We start from the raw sequence: 17999 nt of genomic DNA on the forward strand, positions 1-17999 counted from the left end.
TTAACCCACAGTGCCACCAGCACCTAGTAAATTGCTGCATACCAAGGCCTAGTATTGCCTGCCCGGACTAGTAGAAGTTTTGGAGCGTCTCCCAGCTGCTGCTGCAGCAGCAACCTGATCCAATCCCACCATCAGTGCTTAGCACACTAGGGCAATTCCCAAGGTCCAGATACCCTGGAAGTCCCCATTATCATTACTGAGCTCCTGCCTGCTATTACCACTGATGCCACCAGTCATCACCACCAGTCAGTGTCCCTGGTTGCTACAATGGTGGGAGGAGGTTTTAAATGGGAGCCGAATGCCCATTTGGTTAGCTCAGTGGGTGGAGCATGAGACTCTTAACCTTAGGATCGTAGGTTGGAGCCCTGCATTGGGCAAAAGATTCCTGGACTAGGTGTCCCTGGTGGTCCCTTCCAACTTTGCAGTTCTATAATTCTAGGAATGGTTGCTCAGCTGCAATACATGGCAGTACCATCATATATCCTCCAAATATCCTCATATATCCATGGTGCGACGTTGGGAATTTCATCTTCAGGGATGTGAGATGGCAGCCATCTTGTGTTAAAAAGAGTCATACACTCTAAAAAGAGGCATAACAACAACAACTTATTATTTATACCCTGGTCATCTGGCTGGGTTTCCCCAGCCACTCTGGGCAGCTCCCAATGGAATATTATTGTTAATAATAATAAAGTGATAAAACATCAAACATTAAAAACTTCCCTAAACATTTCCCTAAACAGGGCTGCTTTCGGATGACTTAAAGCAGCCTTTCTCAACCTTGGGTCCCCGAATGTTTTTGGCCTACAACTCCCATCATCCCTGACCACTGGTCCTGTGAGCTAGGGATCATGGGAGTTGTAGGCCAAAAACATCTGGGGACCCAAGGTTGAGAACCACTGTCTGTAGTTCTTTATTTCCTTGACATCTGATGGGAGATCTTTCCACAGGGCGGGCACCGCTACCGAGAAGACTCTCTGCCTGGTTCCCTGTAGCTTCACTTCTCACAGTGAGGGAACCGCCAGAAGGCCCTCGGAGCTGGACCTCAGTGTCTGGGCTGAACGATGTGAGTGGAGATGCTCCTTCAGGTATACTGAGCCAAGGCCATTTAGGGCTTTCAAGGTCAGCACCAACACTTTGAATGGTGCTCAGAAACTTACTGTGAACCAATGTAGGTCTTTTGGGACCGGCGTTACATGGTCTCGGCAGCTACTCCCAGTCACCAGTCTAGCTGCCACATTTTGGATTAGTTGCAGTTTCCGGGTCACCTTCAAAGGTAGAGCGCATTGCAGTAGTCCAAGCGGGAGATAACCAGAGTATGCACCACTCTGGCGAGACAGTCTGCGGGCAGGTAGGGTCTCAGCCTGCGTACCAGATGGAACTAGTAGACAACTGCCCTGTCTACAAAAGGCAATGAGAATCAAGGCAGAGGAGAATGAACAAATCAGTTGGTAAAAGTCCAAAAAAGGGGGGAAATGGTCTTCAGAGATCATTAGTTGAGACACAACCTTTGATGTTGCATTTCTACTGCACTGGTCTGCTCAACTTACCCATCCCTCTTTTCTCCACGCCAACTTCAACTTTTTTCTGCGAGTTTGTTTTTAATTTTTCACCAGCTTCCACAGATGAGCTTCTCTCCAACAGAGTGAATCTGACATCTCAGAGGGCCTTGCTTCCTCATTCTGTACATCTCAATTATATTCAGAAATAAATTATCTTGTTAGCTACATTATTACATTAAGATGACAAGTAAATTTTATTATAAAAATGTAATGATAAAATAAAAGATATTTTATTCATGCATTTAGTCCTCTCCCTCTCTCCCTCTGACATGTAATTATGTCTACTGCTGCATGGTGATCTAAAACATTAATTTGCCAAATCAACTAGAATCATTGGTAACGGACTGCTTTCCTATTTTGCTTTTTAAAAACTGCAGTTTACCACCAACTAAAATTTGTTCGAAGGCCAACATCCAGAGGAGAGAGAAGGGCTGGAAGAAGATTTCGTATATGTGTCAGCCCTACCATAATAGGAAGTGAAACACACCTCTGTGGTTCACAGATTTTAAGGTAGTATGATTCCCTTGCCACTAACAGCCATCTCCATTTGTCCCATTATGTTTGAAATATTAATGCAAAGCAGTCTTCCCCAAGCTGAAGCCCTCCAGATGTTGTGGACTACCGCTTCCATCAGTCTCAGCAACCACAGCTGCGCTGTCTGAGGTCAATGGGATTTGTAGCTGTTATGTACTGAAGTTCTCACCGTGGGCCAGCAGGGGGATACTGTAGATAGTTTTCACTCAGGTCCACATATGCAAATAAGGAATTGAAAGTGACATTCAGTGATTGGATAGTTACAGAAAGTTGTTACTGTTGCATTGTAGTGGAGCTCTATATAAGCAGACTGGCTGAAGCCTTCAGTTCAGTTCTGTTCTGGCCTGTGAATAAACAAGAGCTGTTTGAAAAATCACTATGTTGTCTGATATGTTCACCCACAACTTAACAGTAGTCCCAAACATCTGGAGGCCCCAGAATGAGGAAGGGTGGTACAAAAGAAGCACCATAGAAGAGATGTGCTGTCTGATCAGGCGGCCATGTGCATTGGAAAAACAAAAAAATAGAGATTCCAATTGTAAAGGAAGAAATACAATGAAATCACTATTTGAGATCTCACTGGACTCATAATTGCTGCAAAATGGTTATAAGCAGTGCTTTTTTGCTTTAAAAAATGTTTAGGGGTACTCTCATTTTGACTCAAGAAAATCACCATTTTATAGATCAAATTGGGGAAAACAAATACAGTAAATGGACAAAAGTACGAAGAACATGCATTACCTCATATTATCACACATCCACATTCCACACTGCTTCACACATTAAATGTTTGTTTCTGACTGAGACTCAGGAAACAATGGGAAAGGAATTGAGGCCGCCATCAGAGGTAGCAATGGAACTGACGATTCACCATGCTAGAGAAGGAACTAAATATTTTTTAAATAATTAGTTTCTTCTCCCGTTAAATTCACAAAATGTTTACGGGTATGCGTGCCCCTGCGTGCCCCCAGAAAAAAACCACTGGCTATAAGAGACATGAGACATTGAAGAAGGTTGCAGATCAACTGCTGATTGCAAACGGGTAACAGGAAGAACAGTTTTCTTGAAAACTGTGGCCTGCAAGGCGTTCGGTAGTTGTAGTATGTATCGCTTAAAATGAAACCAATCAACTAAAAAGAACATACATTGTAGATCCTGTTTACTGTTGCTTCCTTTAAAGTTCCTTGTCTATGCAAACTGTATTCTAATAATGATTGCTTATATGGATAAATCCGCTTATAACTTCTAGACAGGGCTGGATTTAGGTTTGATGAGGCCCTAAGCTACTGAAGGTAACGGGGCCCTTCATATGCCCAGATGTCCTTTGTCAACAGCAAATGGTCACTGTTTTTTGTGTTGAATATATGCTATATTTATAGACCTAATAGGTACTTAAAGCCGTTTGCACATGCAGAATGCAGACACCCTATATATCGAAATGAGCAAACCAGTGATATTTTAGGGAGCAGGCTAGCAGGCGGGGCCCATTACTTACATCATAGGAGCCTACACAACACAAAATGCTGTTGCTGTATGTAGGTTTTATTTTATTTGTTTTTTATATTATGGAAATGTACATCCAGGGGTTTTCTTGGGACGCGGGTGGCGCTGTGGGTAAAACCTCAGTGCCTAGGACTTGCTGATCGTAAGGTTGGCGGTTCGAATCCCCGCGGCGGGGTGAGCTCCCGTCATCCGGTCCCAGCTCCTGCCCACCTAGCAGTTCGAAAGCACCCCTAAGTGCAAGTAGATAAATAGGTACCGCTTTATAGCGGGAAGGTAAACGGCGTTTCCGTGTGCGGCACTGGTGCTGGCTCGCCAGTTGCAGCTTCGTCACACTGGCCACGTGACCTGGAAGTGTCTTCGGACGGTGCCGGCTCCCAGCCTCTTGAGCGAGATGAGCGCGCAACCCTAGAGTCAGTCACGACTGGCCCGTACGGGCAGGGGTACCTTTACCTTTACCTATGGAAATGTACATCCAGGGTTTTTTTTTCCCTTTAAATTTTTCGGGGGCCCGCAAGAGAGTGGGGCCCTAAGCTATAGCTTGTTTAGCTTGTATGTAAATCCGCACTGCTTCTAGAGAGACAAAGAGAGATATGGATAGATTGGGGGAAAACCCCAGAATAGATTTATAAGTGGGGGGGGGGGGAAATGTAGTGAGAAGAGAAGGAGAGACAGGGCCCTGCTGTGTGCAGGCGGAAGTCTTTGTGCAAATGGTACAGCTTCATTGCATATAACCTAATAATCCCTTCAATAATATCAACAGCATAGCTTTTATAGACGTTGCAAGATTGAGGAGTATACAACTCTTTTGCCCTATATATTTAAAAAGGCATGCCTTCTCGTGAAGAGAAGAACAGATGACAATTTTAAAATTCTAACGAGAGGTACCCGCAGTCCTTTAAAAGCGCCAGAGAGTTTGTGAATAATTTCAGCATAAAAATATATTCCCCCAATAATGCTGACAAGGTCACTTATCCAACTGTGTGAACGGTAATATCCGTCACTGAAGTGGCAAGGAAATAAATTTGATCTGACTGGCAGCAATGGATAAATAGCCTCTAAAACTTCTCTCAAATCTGGTTTGTCATATATGAATTGCCACTCTTTGTCCACTTCAGAATCTGCATCCCACCTCGTTGGGCTCATCTTCCTTCGGCAATGTTGAAGAGGAAAAGCAATGCATTAAATAGATCGGAAAGGCACTCCCAATACGTATTTCAATTTGAATTAAAATCCAGCTTGCTTGGATAGGATGGCTACAGCCTGTCACACAAAAGACGTTAACAATGTTTTGTTGCTCAGGAGATAATACTGGCTCTCTTTAGCCAATCAAGTTTCTTACTTGCATTCCTGGCCATTTAATATTTTCACCCTTTCTTACATTGCCTCCCCTCAGCACATAGTGTAAACAGGAAAGCCTATCTATAAACTTTGCTGGTACCAAGATTGAGATTGCTGGCAGACACAGTCCTAGGCATAGATGGTGCTTGGATCAGCTGGCTATAGAATGAACGCGCTCATTTAGGTATCTGGGTGTATTCCTGAATAAAAACCTCTCTTGGAAGTGTCATATGGAGACACTGAAAGGAAAGACACAGAAAAGCATTGAGGCATTGATGAAGTTTTATTACAATAAGGGAGGGCAGCTGATTGAACCTGCCCTTAAGATATTTGGAGAAATGTCAGAGGGTATATTTTAAAAAAGAGAGAGAGAATAGGGATGTCCCATTCCATAATGTGAATTTTACTGTTTATACCCCACACATCTTACCGGGTTGCCTCAGCCACTCTGGGCAGCTTCCAACACATATAAAAACATAATAAAACATTTCTTAAAAACTTCCCTATACAAGATTGCCTTCAGACAGCTCGGGAGTCAAATAACTCCATACCCTCAAACACGGAGCAATGGATCCAAACTACAAGAAAGAAGATTCCACCTAAACATTAGGAAGAACTTCCTGACAGTAAGAGCTGTTTGACAGAGCCATTTCTGACCCTTGGGGAGGAGAGGGGGTTGCGGTCTAGCCCCTCCCCTAAGCACGGGGGCTGGCTTTCGGCCCCCGCGAGAACTGGGGGAATCCCTGGGCGTGCTTACCGCCCTGTCCGCCAATCGGTGGGCTGGGGGTGTGTGGCCTAGTGTATTTAAGGCCGGGCATGCCCAGGGACCGCCCTCTTTACTCCTGGCCAGCTGAGAAGTTTTCCCATCCCACCCACCCTTAGGTTTAGGCAGACATAGGTAGATATGACCATGCTATGGACTTCGGTTGGTCGCCGCAAGGGGCCTGGTAGGAATTTTTTCCAAGTTGGCGAACTTACAGCCTTTTGGTTTTTTTCGCCTACCTCGTAGCAAACGTCACAACTTTCTTCAGTATTGGCGGTTAGGCATTGGCTGGGGTTCTATTGTTATGCAAATGGATGGGGGGGAAGGAACGCCATCACCTTCCCCCAATGAGAAGGGTAGTCCGGTAGAGGACTCCGGGGGGCGTTGTCTTGTCCGAAACCTAGGAAGGTAAGGGCCTCCGGCACGCCCCCGAGCGGTGACACCCGTGGGATCCTAGTTGGCGTACTTCAACAGGACCCCCACGGTTTGTGTTAACCCTTCCCGGTCACCATGCCGGGTAGTGGATAGGAGCCAATGCCTAAGGCCAATACCTTCAATTCTCTAATCAATAAAGTTGTGGCCTTACCATGCCCATTAAACTTAAACAACGTGTCCTGTGTCTTTATTTCATTGGGGGGAGGGGTATTGACACGCAATGGAATTTGCTGCCAAGGAGTGTGGTGGAGTCTCCTTCTTTGGAGGTCTTTAAGCAGAGGCTTGACAACCATATATCAGGAGTGCTCTGATGGTGTTTCCTGCTTGGCAGGGGGTTGGACTCGATGGCCCTTGTGGTCTCTTCCAACTCTATGATTCTATGATTTATCCAGTGAAAATAGGGGCTTCCTAAGGAAAAGTGGGACATTCCTGGATCAAATCAGAAACCGGGATGGCTTCCCTAAATCAGGGACGACCCTGGAAAATAGGGACACTTGGAGGGTCTGGCGTATGAAATATAAGCCACCTGGAGCATGTATGCATATAAAATGGTGGTCCCATGGGGGAAAGAAAGAAGAACTGGTAGCAACAAAGTACTCTCAAAGGGCTTCCCTGCACACTGATGTTTAATCAGCCTCCTCGTGGGTTTACAGCAAGCATAGGCAAACTTGGCCCTCCAGATGTTTTGGGACTACAACTCCCATCATCCCTAGCTAACAGGACCAGTGGTCAGGGATGATGGGAATTGTAGTCCCAAAACATCTGGAGGGCCGAGTTTGCCTATACCTGGTTTACAGTTTTTGCTTTGCTGGGCTTTTTATGTATCTGTTTATCAGGAAGCAAATAAAAGACCAAACCTTAAAGCACTGAGTGATTTTGAGTGGGCCAGACCCCTTCTGGCCATGATGTAACAGGGCTTAGTTAGAAGCTAAGAACTATCCAAACAAATGGAAAGCCAACACTTCAGTTTTGCCTTGTTTTGTTTATCCACGCAATTGATATATTGCTTAATATGGTAGAAGCGCTAATTGGCGCACATGCAATATACTAAATAACAGTTGCATCAGAGTGCAACATTAATATTCAGTAAAGCTTTGTACAGACCTTGCTCAGGAAACTTACTAGCAGAATTCTCATATACACTATGCATACATACACACATGTGTGTGCAGACAAACACATATTTCTGGTATATTTTGGAAAGTCGTTTGTTCACTCTGCATTTCAGCACCACTTTAGATACCATAACCAAATTTTGCATGGTGATTTCTAAGATCAAAGAGCAGGTTTTTGTCCACGTTTAGATACCATCAGATGCCATTTTGAATGAAGATGGTGGGCTGAGCCTTTCGACACAGCACTGATGGTTTTGGTTTCTTGAAATTCCCAAACATCATTGAGTATAATTTGTGTGTGTGTGTGTGTGTACGGGGACTTCTATTCATAAGCCAAAAGCTTGGAGCCAAACAAAATGTTTGTCCTTCCTCAGAAACCTCCATTTCAATTTGTACACAGGGCATGAGCCGCCCAAAAGCTCTTTGACATAAAGGCAGTTGTTCTTTCTGGAAAATACCTTTATTATGAGATGTAATTCTGTGATGTGGATTGGTGTTATAACTTAAACCACTCATTTATTCATGCCACCTCACCTCGTTCTGAGAGAGTGCAAGTGAAGCACTTAAAAAAATGAAATGCCCCCATGATTACTTAGCAACTTATTTGCGGGTTTTCCTGCCCTCCCCATTACTATGGAAACAAAGTGGATATAATGTGCAGTGCAAGCAACGTCTGCTTCAGACCACTAAAAGATGTGCAATTATTTTAATAGCGGGCTTCATGGCAAACTTTCCATTTTCAACGAATTCTTTTTTCATATTAAGCCCGCTGCTGATGGAGAGGAGAAAGACTAACAGCAATCAGGAACTTGTCAGGAACCAACACGAAGTGACAATCAACGTTGTATTTCCCACATATTTTAAAGCCTTATCAAAGCTGTCCAAAGGAACTCTCCATCCCAGAAAAGCTCCCTACTGAACACACAGTTGAATCGTCTTCTGTAGTAGTTCCCACCTACGACTCTCCAGTTCCTTTATTTTTGTTACAATATTGCTATACAGTGGTACCTCGGGTTACATACGCTTCAGGTTACATGCGCTTCAGGTTACAGACTCCGCTAACCCAGAAATAGTGCTTCAGTTAAGAACTTTGCTTCAGGACGAGAACAGAAATTGTGCTCCGGCGGTGCGGCGGCAGCAGGAGGCCCCATTGGCTAAAGTGGTGCTTCAGGTTAAGAACAGTTTCCGGTTAAGAATGGACCTCCGGAACAAATTAAGTACTTAACCTGAGGTACCACTGTACTGCTGTACAAAGCCCATCCAAAGCTGAATCAGAATTAGAAGAATCCTAAATTGCACCAGCCACTAACCATAGCAATAAAATAAAATAAAATGTACTGAAAATAGAGCTAGAAACTTAACTACAGTGGTACCTCGGGTTACATACGCTTCAGGTTACATACGCTTCAGGTTACAGACTCTGCTAACCCAGAAATAGTACCTCGGGTTAAGAACTATGCTTCAGGATCTGAACAGAAATCGTGCTCCGGCGGCGCAGTGGCAGTGGGCAGCCCCATTAACTAAAGTGGTACCTCAGGTTAAGAACAGTTCCAGGTTTAAGAACGGACCTCTGGAACGAATTAAATACGTAACCAGAGGTACCACTGTACTTTGGGGATTTACATCAGTAATCAAATAATAGATCTTATTCTAATTGCCCATGCTAAAAACCTCGCAGATTTTGCTGAGACCTGGTCATCTTGATCTGCTAAAAGAAAGGACACAGTAGCAATGGTTGAGCAACAATAATAGAGGGGTCATAACCTCACTCCAGGGGACGCGGGTGGCGCTGTGGGTAAAACCACAGTGCCTAGGACTTGCCGATCCTATGGTCGGCAGTTCGAATCCCCGTGGCGGGGTGAGCTCCAGTCGTTCGGTCCCAGCTCCTGCCCACCTAGCAGTTCGAAAGCACGCTTAAAGTGCAAGTAGATAAATAGGTACCACTTTACAGTGGGAAGGTAAACAGTGTTCTGTGTGCTGCTCTGGTGCAGGCTCGCCAGAGCAGCAATGTCACACTGGCCATGTGACCCGGAAGCGTCTGCGGACGGCGCCGGCTCCCGGCCTCTAGAGTGAGATGAGCGCACAACCCTAGAGTCTGTCAAGACTGGCCCGTACGGGCAGGGGTACCTTTACCTTTACCTTTAACCTCACTCCTCAAATCTTTATAAAGAGTGCAAGCCAGAAGCCCATGAGCCACAGACTCTCTACTGCCATCTCCACATAACCCATCCAAAGCAACTTACAACCATAATAAGGGATGCGGGTGGCACTGTGGTCTAAAGCACTGAGCCTCTTGGATTTGCCGGTCGGAAGGGCGGTGGTTCAAATCCATGCCACAGGGTCGGCTCCTGTTGCTCTGTCCCAGCTCCTGCCAACCTAGCGGTTCGAAAGCATGCTAGTGCAAGTAGATAAATAGGTACCACTGTGATGGGAAGGTAAACGGTGTTTCTGTGTGCTCTGGTTTCTATCACGGTGTCCCGTTGCTCCAGAAGCAGTTTAGCCATGCTGGCCACATGACCCAGAAAGCTGTCTGTGGACAAACACTGGCTCCCTCGGCCTGAAAGCGAGATGAGCGCTGCAACCCCATAGTTGCTTTGACTGGACTTAACCATTAAGGGGTCCTTTACCTTTTTTTTTTTACCTTTACAACAATAATAATTGCCTGTATAAAAAGTCAATGTTACTAAAAACCAATAATAAAATAAAGATTGATTAAAAAAATAAACAAAACAGAACTTCAGTAGCATAAGTGTATCCCAGCCTCCATTCAGCGAGGACCAAGAATGTCACAGGGAAGGCCAGTCAAAATATGAATGGTCTCCAAACTCCCATTCAACTCCAACCAATATGGTTGGTGGGATATGTCTAACATCTCAAGGCCCACAGGTTCCCCATTCCTGTAGCCCAAGGGGAGGGTCTCTTCTGTCACAGGCTCCCCTTTGTTGAATCACCTCCATCCTGAAATACAATATCAATGAGTTTTGAGTGCTTGCAAAAATCACACTAGCTCCCTCAGGTATTTGTTGCTCATTGCTACCAAGCTTACTGCACTGTACAGTCATACCTCTCACTGCAGATGGTGACAGCTGCCACGAAATTAAAAGACGCCTGCTTCTTGGGAGAAAAGCAAGGACAAACCTAGACAGCATCTTAAAAAGAGACATCACCTTGCCAACAAAGGTCCATATAGTAAAAACTATGGTTTTCCCAGTAGTGAGGTATGGAAGTGAGAGCTGGACCATAAAGAAGGCTGATCGTCGAAGAATTGGTGCTTTTGAATTATGGTCTGGAGGAGACTCTGGAGAGTACCACGGACTGCAAGAAGATCAAACCTCTCCATTCTGAAGGAAATCAGCCCTGAGTGCTCACTGGAAGGACAGATCCTGAAGCTGAGGCTCCAATACTTTGGCCACCTCATGAGAAGAGAAGACTCCCTGGAAAAGACCCTGATGTTGGGAAAGATGGAGGGCACAAGGAGAAGAGGAGAGCAGAGGATGAGATGGTTGGATAGTGTTCTCGAAGGATAGTGGATAGTGTTGGATAGTGTTCAGCATGAGTCTGACCAAACTGAGGGAGGCAGTGGAAGACAGAAGCGCCTGGCGTGCTCTGGTCCATGGGGTCACGAAGAGTCGGACACGACTAAACAACTAAACAACAGCAGTCATACCTCGGGTTACAGATGCTTCAGGTTGAGTTTTTTCGGGTTACAGACCCGCCGAAACCCGGAAGTACTAGAACGGGTTACCTCTGGGTTTGGGGGATCGCGCTTTGCGCATGCGCAGAAGGGCCGAATCGCAACCCACACGTGCGCAGATGTGCCGCTGTGGGTTGCGAACGCTGAGGATTGCAAATGTGCATCCCGCACAGATCACGTTCACAACCTGAGCGTCCACTGTAATTATATTTTTATATACTATGGACTTTTAATGAGTGGTGGTATGCAAATGTTTTATATATGGCAATAAAGTCAGGAAAGAGTGATGGCTCTTCCAAGGGAACTTCCCCGCCCAAAGGAATGTACACGGCAGAAAAAGAAGGGGAAATCTTTTGAGAAGGAAGCGAAATCTTTTTTTTCTTTTCCAGGACTTGAGGAGAAAGGAAATGAGGGCTAAGCTGGCTCCACAGTTCTTTCTACTCTATATTGTATTTTTATTTATGTTATTGGTTTTTTATTGGTTTTTATGGTTGTCAATGTTCTTTGGTTGTGCTGTGAGCTACCTGGGGTCCCATTTGGGCCAGAAATGGCGAGATAGATCATTTTAAATAAATAAATAAAAATGAAGGTTAACGCTACAATTGGGCTTTATGACCAGAGGGAAACTTTTCCTTGTTTCCAGAGAGAGAGAGAAAGAGAGATTGCGCACACACACACACACACACACACACACACACTTTTGTTCTATATTAGTGCTACAGTGGTAAAATATAAACAGTTCTTTAAAAGTGAGAAAACGGGGAGGGAATCTGCATACTGTACAGTGGTACCTCTGGTTACTTCCTTAATTCGTTCCAGAGGTCCGTTCTTAACCTAAAACTGTTCTTAACCTGAAGCACCACTTTAGCTTATGGGTCCTCCTGCTGCCGCTGCACCTCCGCTGCCATGCAATTTCTGTTCTCATCCTGAAGAAAAGTTCTTAACCCAAGGATCTATTTCTGGGTTAGCGGAGTCTGCGACCTGAAGCGTATATAACCTGAAGTGTATGTAACCTGAGGTACCACTGTATTTCCAAGAGTGGGCTGATGGACTGGCTTTTATGACAACCTCCTGCAATGGGGCCTGCAGGTCAACAGCAATATTGCAAAATGTTCTTCCTATAAGATATGGAGAATTTATTTACAAGCTGCAACCGGGGGTGAACAAATCAGTCTCTTTCAAGCCCATGTCATTTTCAGATGAGCTCATACCTAAGTCCATGCAGTCCTGACTCCATGTTAATTTGTGATTAAAAAACTACTAATTGAAATATGTATTTTAACATTCCCCGCCCCCAAATATGCATTTCTAAACATTTGTTGTTGTTGTTGTTTAGTCGTTTAGTCGTGTCCGACTCTTCGTGACCCCATGGACCAGAGCACGCCAGGCACTTCTGTCTTCCACTGCCTCCCGCAGTTTGGTCAAACTCATGCTGGTAGCTTCGAGAACACTGTCCAACCATCTTGTCCTCTGTCGTCCCCTTCTCATTGTGTCCTCCATCTTTCCCAACATCAGGGTCTTTTCCAGGGAGTCTTCTCTTCTCATGAGGTGGCCAAAGTATTGGAGCCTCAGCTTCAGGATCTGTCCTTCCAGTGAGCACTCAGGGCTGATTTCCTTCAGAATGGATAGGTTTGATCTTCCTGCAGTCCATGGGACTCTCAAGAGTCTCCTCCAGCACCATAATTCAAAATTATAATTATAATCATAATTTCTAAACATACTTTGTTTCAAAACTCACACTTTTAAAAAGGAGGGGTATTCTGGAATGTGTGTTTGGGTTAATGTTTATAAAGTAGAGAACTGCAGTGGAATGTTTAGGAAGTGCAAAAGCCAGTGGCTTGTCAACTTTGCTTCACACGTCAGTGCATATTGGAATTTGCGAAGATCAAATTTCCCACCAAGGAGACTGACTGAAAACACCACACACAGTGCAAAGAAAAAGAAGGGACCTTTTATCATATGTGGTGGGACTGTAATGGAATCAAAAAGTTTTGGGAAATGATATATAACAAACTGAAGAAAATGTTCCAATTAACATTTGTTTAAAAACCTGAAGCATTTTTGTTAGGGATTGTAGGAAAAGACCTGCCAAGGAAATTGAAAAATATCTTTATGTATGCGACAACGGTGTCTTAATAGCACAAGGATGGAAGAACGAGGAAATCCTGACTAAAGAACTATGGCAAGAATAATTGATGGACTACGCAGAATTGGCAAAATTGACACATAAACTACATGACAAGGATAACTGTGATTTTAAAGATGAATGGGAACCCTTTACAAAGTATTTAAAGAAACAACAAAATGAACTGGACTCCTTGGGAGGCTTTGAATAAACATTCACAAACTTTTGATTGATAGCATTCAGATAGATTCATTAAGGATCTGTACAGTTTTGTAACATGCAGAAAATAACATATGTTGATAAACCACAGAGAGGTGCCGAGGGAAGTCTGGGATGGAGTGGAGGATGGGTTATGTTTTGGGGGAGGAGGGAGGGGGAAAACAGAGGGGGGATTTAAGGATGATACCTTTTTTGATGAAACGTGATGTTGAAATTACTAATAAAAAAATTTAAAAAAAAGAAAACACCACACACAGATTTCCCCCCAGTTCCCATTAGCCAACAAAAAAAATCAGACCACTCCTTCTCATTTTGCCCTGAGAAAAGTATGGAAGAAAGAAAAAGACCTGACAAGCTACCACTATCTAATGGAGACCTCTCCCTCACCCAATGGTTATCACAGGGGTAGCTGAAGAACCATCTTGCCCTGAGACAGGCCAGCAGGAAGCAAGCCCACCCCCAAATGAGCTCATCCCCCATGAGCCTCCCAGTTGTTGGTTTCTGTCTGTAATATATACCATTTTTCTTTCAGAGATCTCAACATATGGGGTACAGCTCACCCATCTAGAAATAAAGTCATACCTTGGTTCTTGAACAGCTTAGTTCCCGAATGTTTTGGCTTCTAAACAGAGCTGGATTTAGGTTTGATGAGGCCCTAAGCTACTGAAGGTAATGGGTTATGGTAAATTATATATATAATTTTATTAGTTTTTTAACATACCATTTTCAACAGTAATTAAACATACTTTTACATCTTATTCAATTTTTTTGATTAGATTTTCCAATCTAATCTCTTAGCATGCATTTCTTATTTTCCCTATTACATTTGAACCTTATAACCAATATCTCTATCTTTTTCTACTTCGTAACACTTTGTATATTTCTCCCTACAAAACTTCTTGTAGTCCTACTAGTGTAATTTGTTGATTACAGTTGCTCTTCAAATAGTTCGTATATTTCTTCCAATCTTCTGTAAATCTCTGGTCCCACAAATAAAATTAATGGATTACGCAGAATTGGATAAAATGACAAGAAGAATTCGAAACCTGCAGGACCAGAGATTTACAGAAGATTGAAATATACAAACTATTTGAAGAGCAACTGTAATCAACAAATTACACTAGTAGGACTTGTAGTTTTGTATAAGAAGTTTTGTAAGGAGAAATATATGAAATATTGCAAAGAAGAGATAGAAGAGAGACATTAGTTAGGAGATTTAAATGTAATAGTGAAAGTAAGAAATGTAAATTATGTGAAAAGATTGGAAAATTTTCAGATGTGATTGATGGAAGTCAAAAAAATTGTATACGATATAAAAGTATGTTTAATAATGGTTGAAAATGATATGTTAAAAAACTAATTAAAAAAATTAAGAAAAGCAGTGTGTATAAGAGCCATAAATATTATCCGCCACCCTAAAAGTTGAGTGACTTTCTTTTCAGAATCAAAGCAGCACTTCCAGAGGGGGAAGTACTTGCAGAAACTGACCGACTGGTTGGAATAAACCAATTTGGCTTATAAGGTTAGTTGTCTGCAGCTGGTCTCTCTGGATGTCTCCGCAATAAACAAGGTTTTGATATAAGGCAACATATGGTGCCTGAAGTTTGCAATGCCTTTGCTGCCAGTCAATGGAATGGAATTACGGAAACTTACTCCAGAGGTCCGGATGGTATGAGAGGAGCAGCACAGGTAATGTTTAAAACACCATCTACTTGTGTAAATGAAAGCTGTCAAGACTCATAGAAATAAATTGGAGGGGAAAGTAGCCCTCTTGTGTATTGCTGAGAGAGCCTGAGGGTATCGGTGCATAAAAAAAGCCTCACAGTGAGAATGAAGAGCAGAAAAATTCTATTATGCTTGCAAAGAGATAACAGCCAGTGCTGTGGACTGCTGAAATGCTTGGATATTGTGTTTAGGGGTTGAATGCAACGGCTTCAGAATTCACCTAAGTCTGCAGTCCTGTAAAGTTACTGGAAAGCAAGCTCCATTGATATCAACAGGACTTTTTGAGAAAACATGCATAGCATTCTGCTGTAACTAACTCAAGGAAGTAGAGAGAGCCCATTCACATGAAGGCAGGCCTGTACTGGGAAGGTTTTAATGCTGGGTGTTATATTATGTTTTTAGATGTGTTGGAAGCTGCCCAGAGTGGCTGGAGCAATCCAGCCGGATGGGTGAGGTATAAATAATAAAATGACAATGATGACAAAGTGAACAGTCGTACCTTCGATCCCAAATGCCTTGCGAGTCAAACGTTTTGGATCCCAAACGCCACAAACCAGTGAGTGTTCCAGTTTGTGAACATTCTTTGGAACCCGAACGTCCGACGGGGCTTCTGCCGCTTTCAATTGGCTGCAGGAGCTTCTACTAGGGATAATGGACACAGGTATAGGAAGAGAAGATCAGAAAATATTCCTTTATGCCACAGGAGCAGCAAGGATCCTAATTGCTAAAAACTGGAAAAAAGAAACTGTGACAACAAAAAAGGAATGGAAAGACAAACTGTTAGAGTATATTGAACTGGCTAGATTAACAGAGGCAATTAGAGATCACACTAGACAAGAGTTTCAAAAAGCATGGGGGAACGGGACGACGCGACGGGACGAGGAGGAGGAATGAGGCCAGGGAGAGGCTGGCGCTGCAGCAAAAGGCTGCTGAACACGCCCCCTCCACGGCACCTGGTTGGGTGTCCACCGGGGGGGCGTGAGCGCCAGCCAGGTGAGCTGGAGGCAGGGGGCAATGCCCCCTGCTGGGCGGCGCTCGGGCTCCCGCCCACAACCACTCCCCTCTCTTTCAGGGAGGAGAGTCTTTCACAAAACAGTGCCCTAAAATACATACCTGGACTTGTTTCGATTAATGTCTGCAGGAGACTTTGTGGATATTTAAGTTATAATTAGAAAAATCTTAATAATTATTCATCAAATTTCCTTTTCTGTATATACTGTAATGTTTTACTGCTGCTATGGCCATTGGCTAATGTGAATAAAGTTTTATCTTATTGATATTCATAAAGGAAACAGTTTATAAGAAGTAAATAAGGAGGCCAGATACAGGACAAAGGAAGTCTTTTATTTCGTTGTTTGTATTGTTGTATGTTATGCTCACTGTATGTTATGTTCATGTTTAATGAGGGTGGATTGTGTTTTGGGGGTGGGGGTTTATGTTGTAAATAAAATTCCAATAAAGATTATTTTAAAATAATAAAAAGAAGAAGCCGTGCTTTGGTTTCTAAACATTTTGGAAGTCAAACGGACTTCCGAACGGATTCCATTCGACTTCCAAGGTATGACTGTAGTAGGTCACATCCACTCCTCGCTTTTTGTTAAGGGTGCTGAAAACTGTTAGGAGTCTCCTCACAGAGCTACAAGTCATTTTATTATTTATACAAGAGTTTCCAGGACTCTAGGTTCTTTCGGGGAAGCCAAAGTTGTATAAATGGCTTTTAAGGTTTGGTAGTGTATGCTGTATATTGTCTTCCTCCTTATTTAACTTATATGCAGAATTCATCATGCGAAAGGCTGGGCTGGATGAATCCCAAACCGGAATTAAGATTGCTGGAAGAAACACCAACAACCTCAGATATGCAAATGACACAACCTTGATGGCAAAAGTGAGGAGGAATTAAAGAACCTTTTAATGAGGGTGAAAGAGGAGAGCGCAAAATATGGTCTGAAGCTCAACATAAAAAAAAACTAAGATATGGCCACTGGGCCCATTACCTCCTGGCAAATAGAAGGGGAAGAAATGGAGGCAGTGAGAGATTTTACTTTCTTGGGCTTCATGATCACTGCAGATGGTGACAGCAGTCACAAAATTAAAAGACGCCTTCTTCTTGGGAGAAAAGCAATGACAAACCTAGACAGCATCTTGAGAAGTAGAGACATCACCTTGCCGACAAAGGTCCGTATAGTTAAAGCTATGGTTTTCCCAGTAGTGATGTATGGAAGTGAGAGCTGGACCATAAAGAAGGCTGGTCGCCGAAGAATTGATGCTTTTGAATTATGGTGCTGGAGGAGACTCTTGAGAATCCCATGGACTGCAAGAAGATCAAACCTATCCATTATGAAGGAAATCAGCCCTGAGTGCTCACTGGAAGGACAGATCCTGAAGCTGAGACTCCAATACTTTGGCCACCTCATGAGAAGAGAAGACTCCGTGGAAAAGACCCTGATGTTGGGAAAGATGGAGGGCACAAGGAGAAGGGGACGACAGAGGACGAGATGGTTGGACAGTGTTCTCGAAGCTACCAACATGAGTTTGACCAAACTGTGGGAGGCAGTGGAAGGCAGGAATTCCTGGCATGCTCTGGTCCATGGGGTCACGAAGAGTTGGACACGACTAAACAACAACAACAAGTGTTGCCATATCTCAAAAAGTGAAAATCCAGACAGAAAAGTTGTTGAACTTTCTTGGGTAAAGTTGTTGAGCAAAATCTCGAACAAATTTGAACAAATTTGAAGTTTCTGAGCTATTCTTAAGGGAAATTCACTAAAACAGCACTGCCAACATGGGTCTAAATCTGGCCCTGGTTGTGCCCCACATTTGCTGTGGATGTGTGTGCTTGTACTCATGAGTGGTGCGCTGTTTTAGAAAAACAAATAAAAATGATTCACTAACCACTTCCGTCGACACCACCACAGACATGAAAATTAAAACAGAAGGGGGAAAAGAAGCCCGGCAATGAAGATTTCCAAGTAAAATGCACAATACA

Source organism: Podarcis melisellensis (assembly GCF_964234715.1).
Source record: "Podarcis melisellensis genome assembly, chromosome: 10".
NCBI lineage: Eukaryota > Metazoa > Chordata > Lepidosauria > Squamata > Lacertidae > Podarcis > Podarcis melisellensis.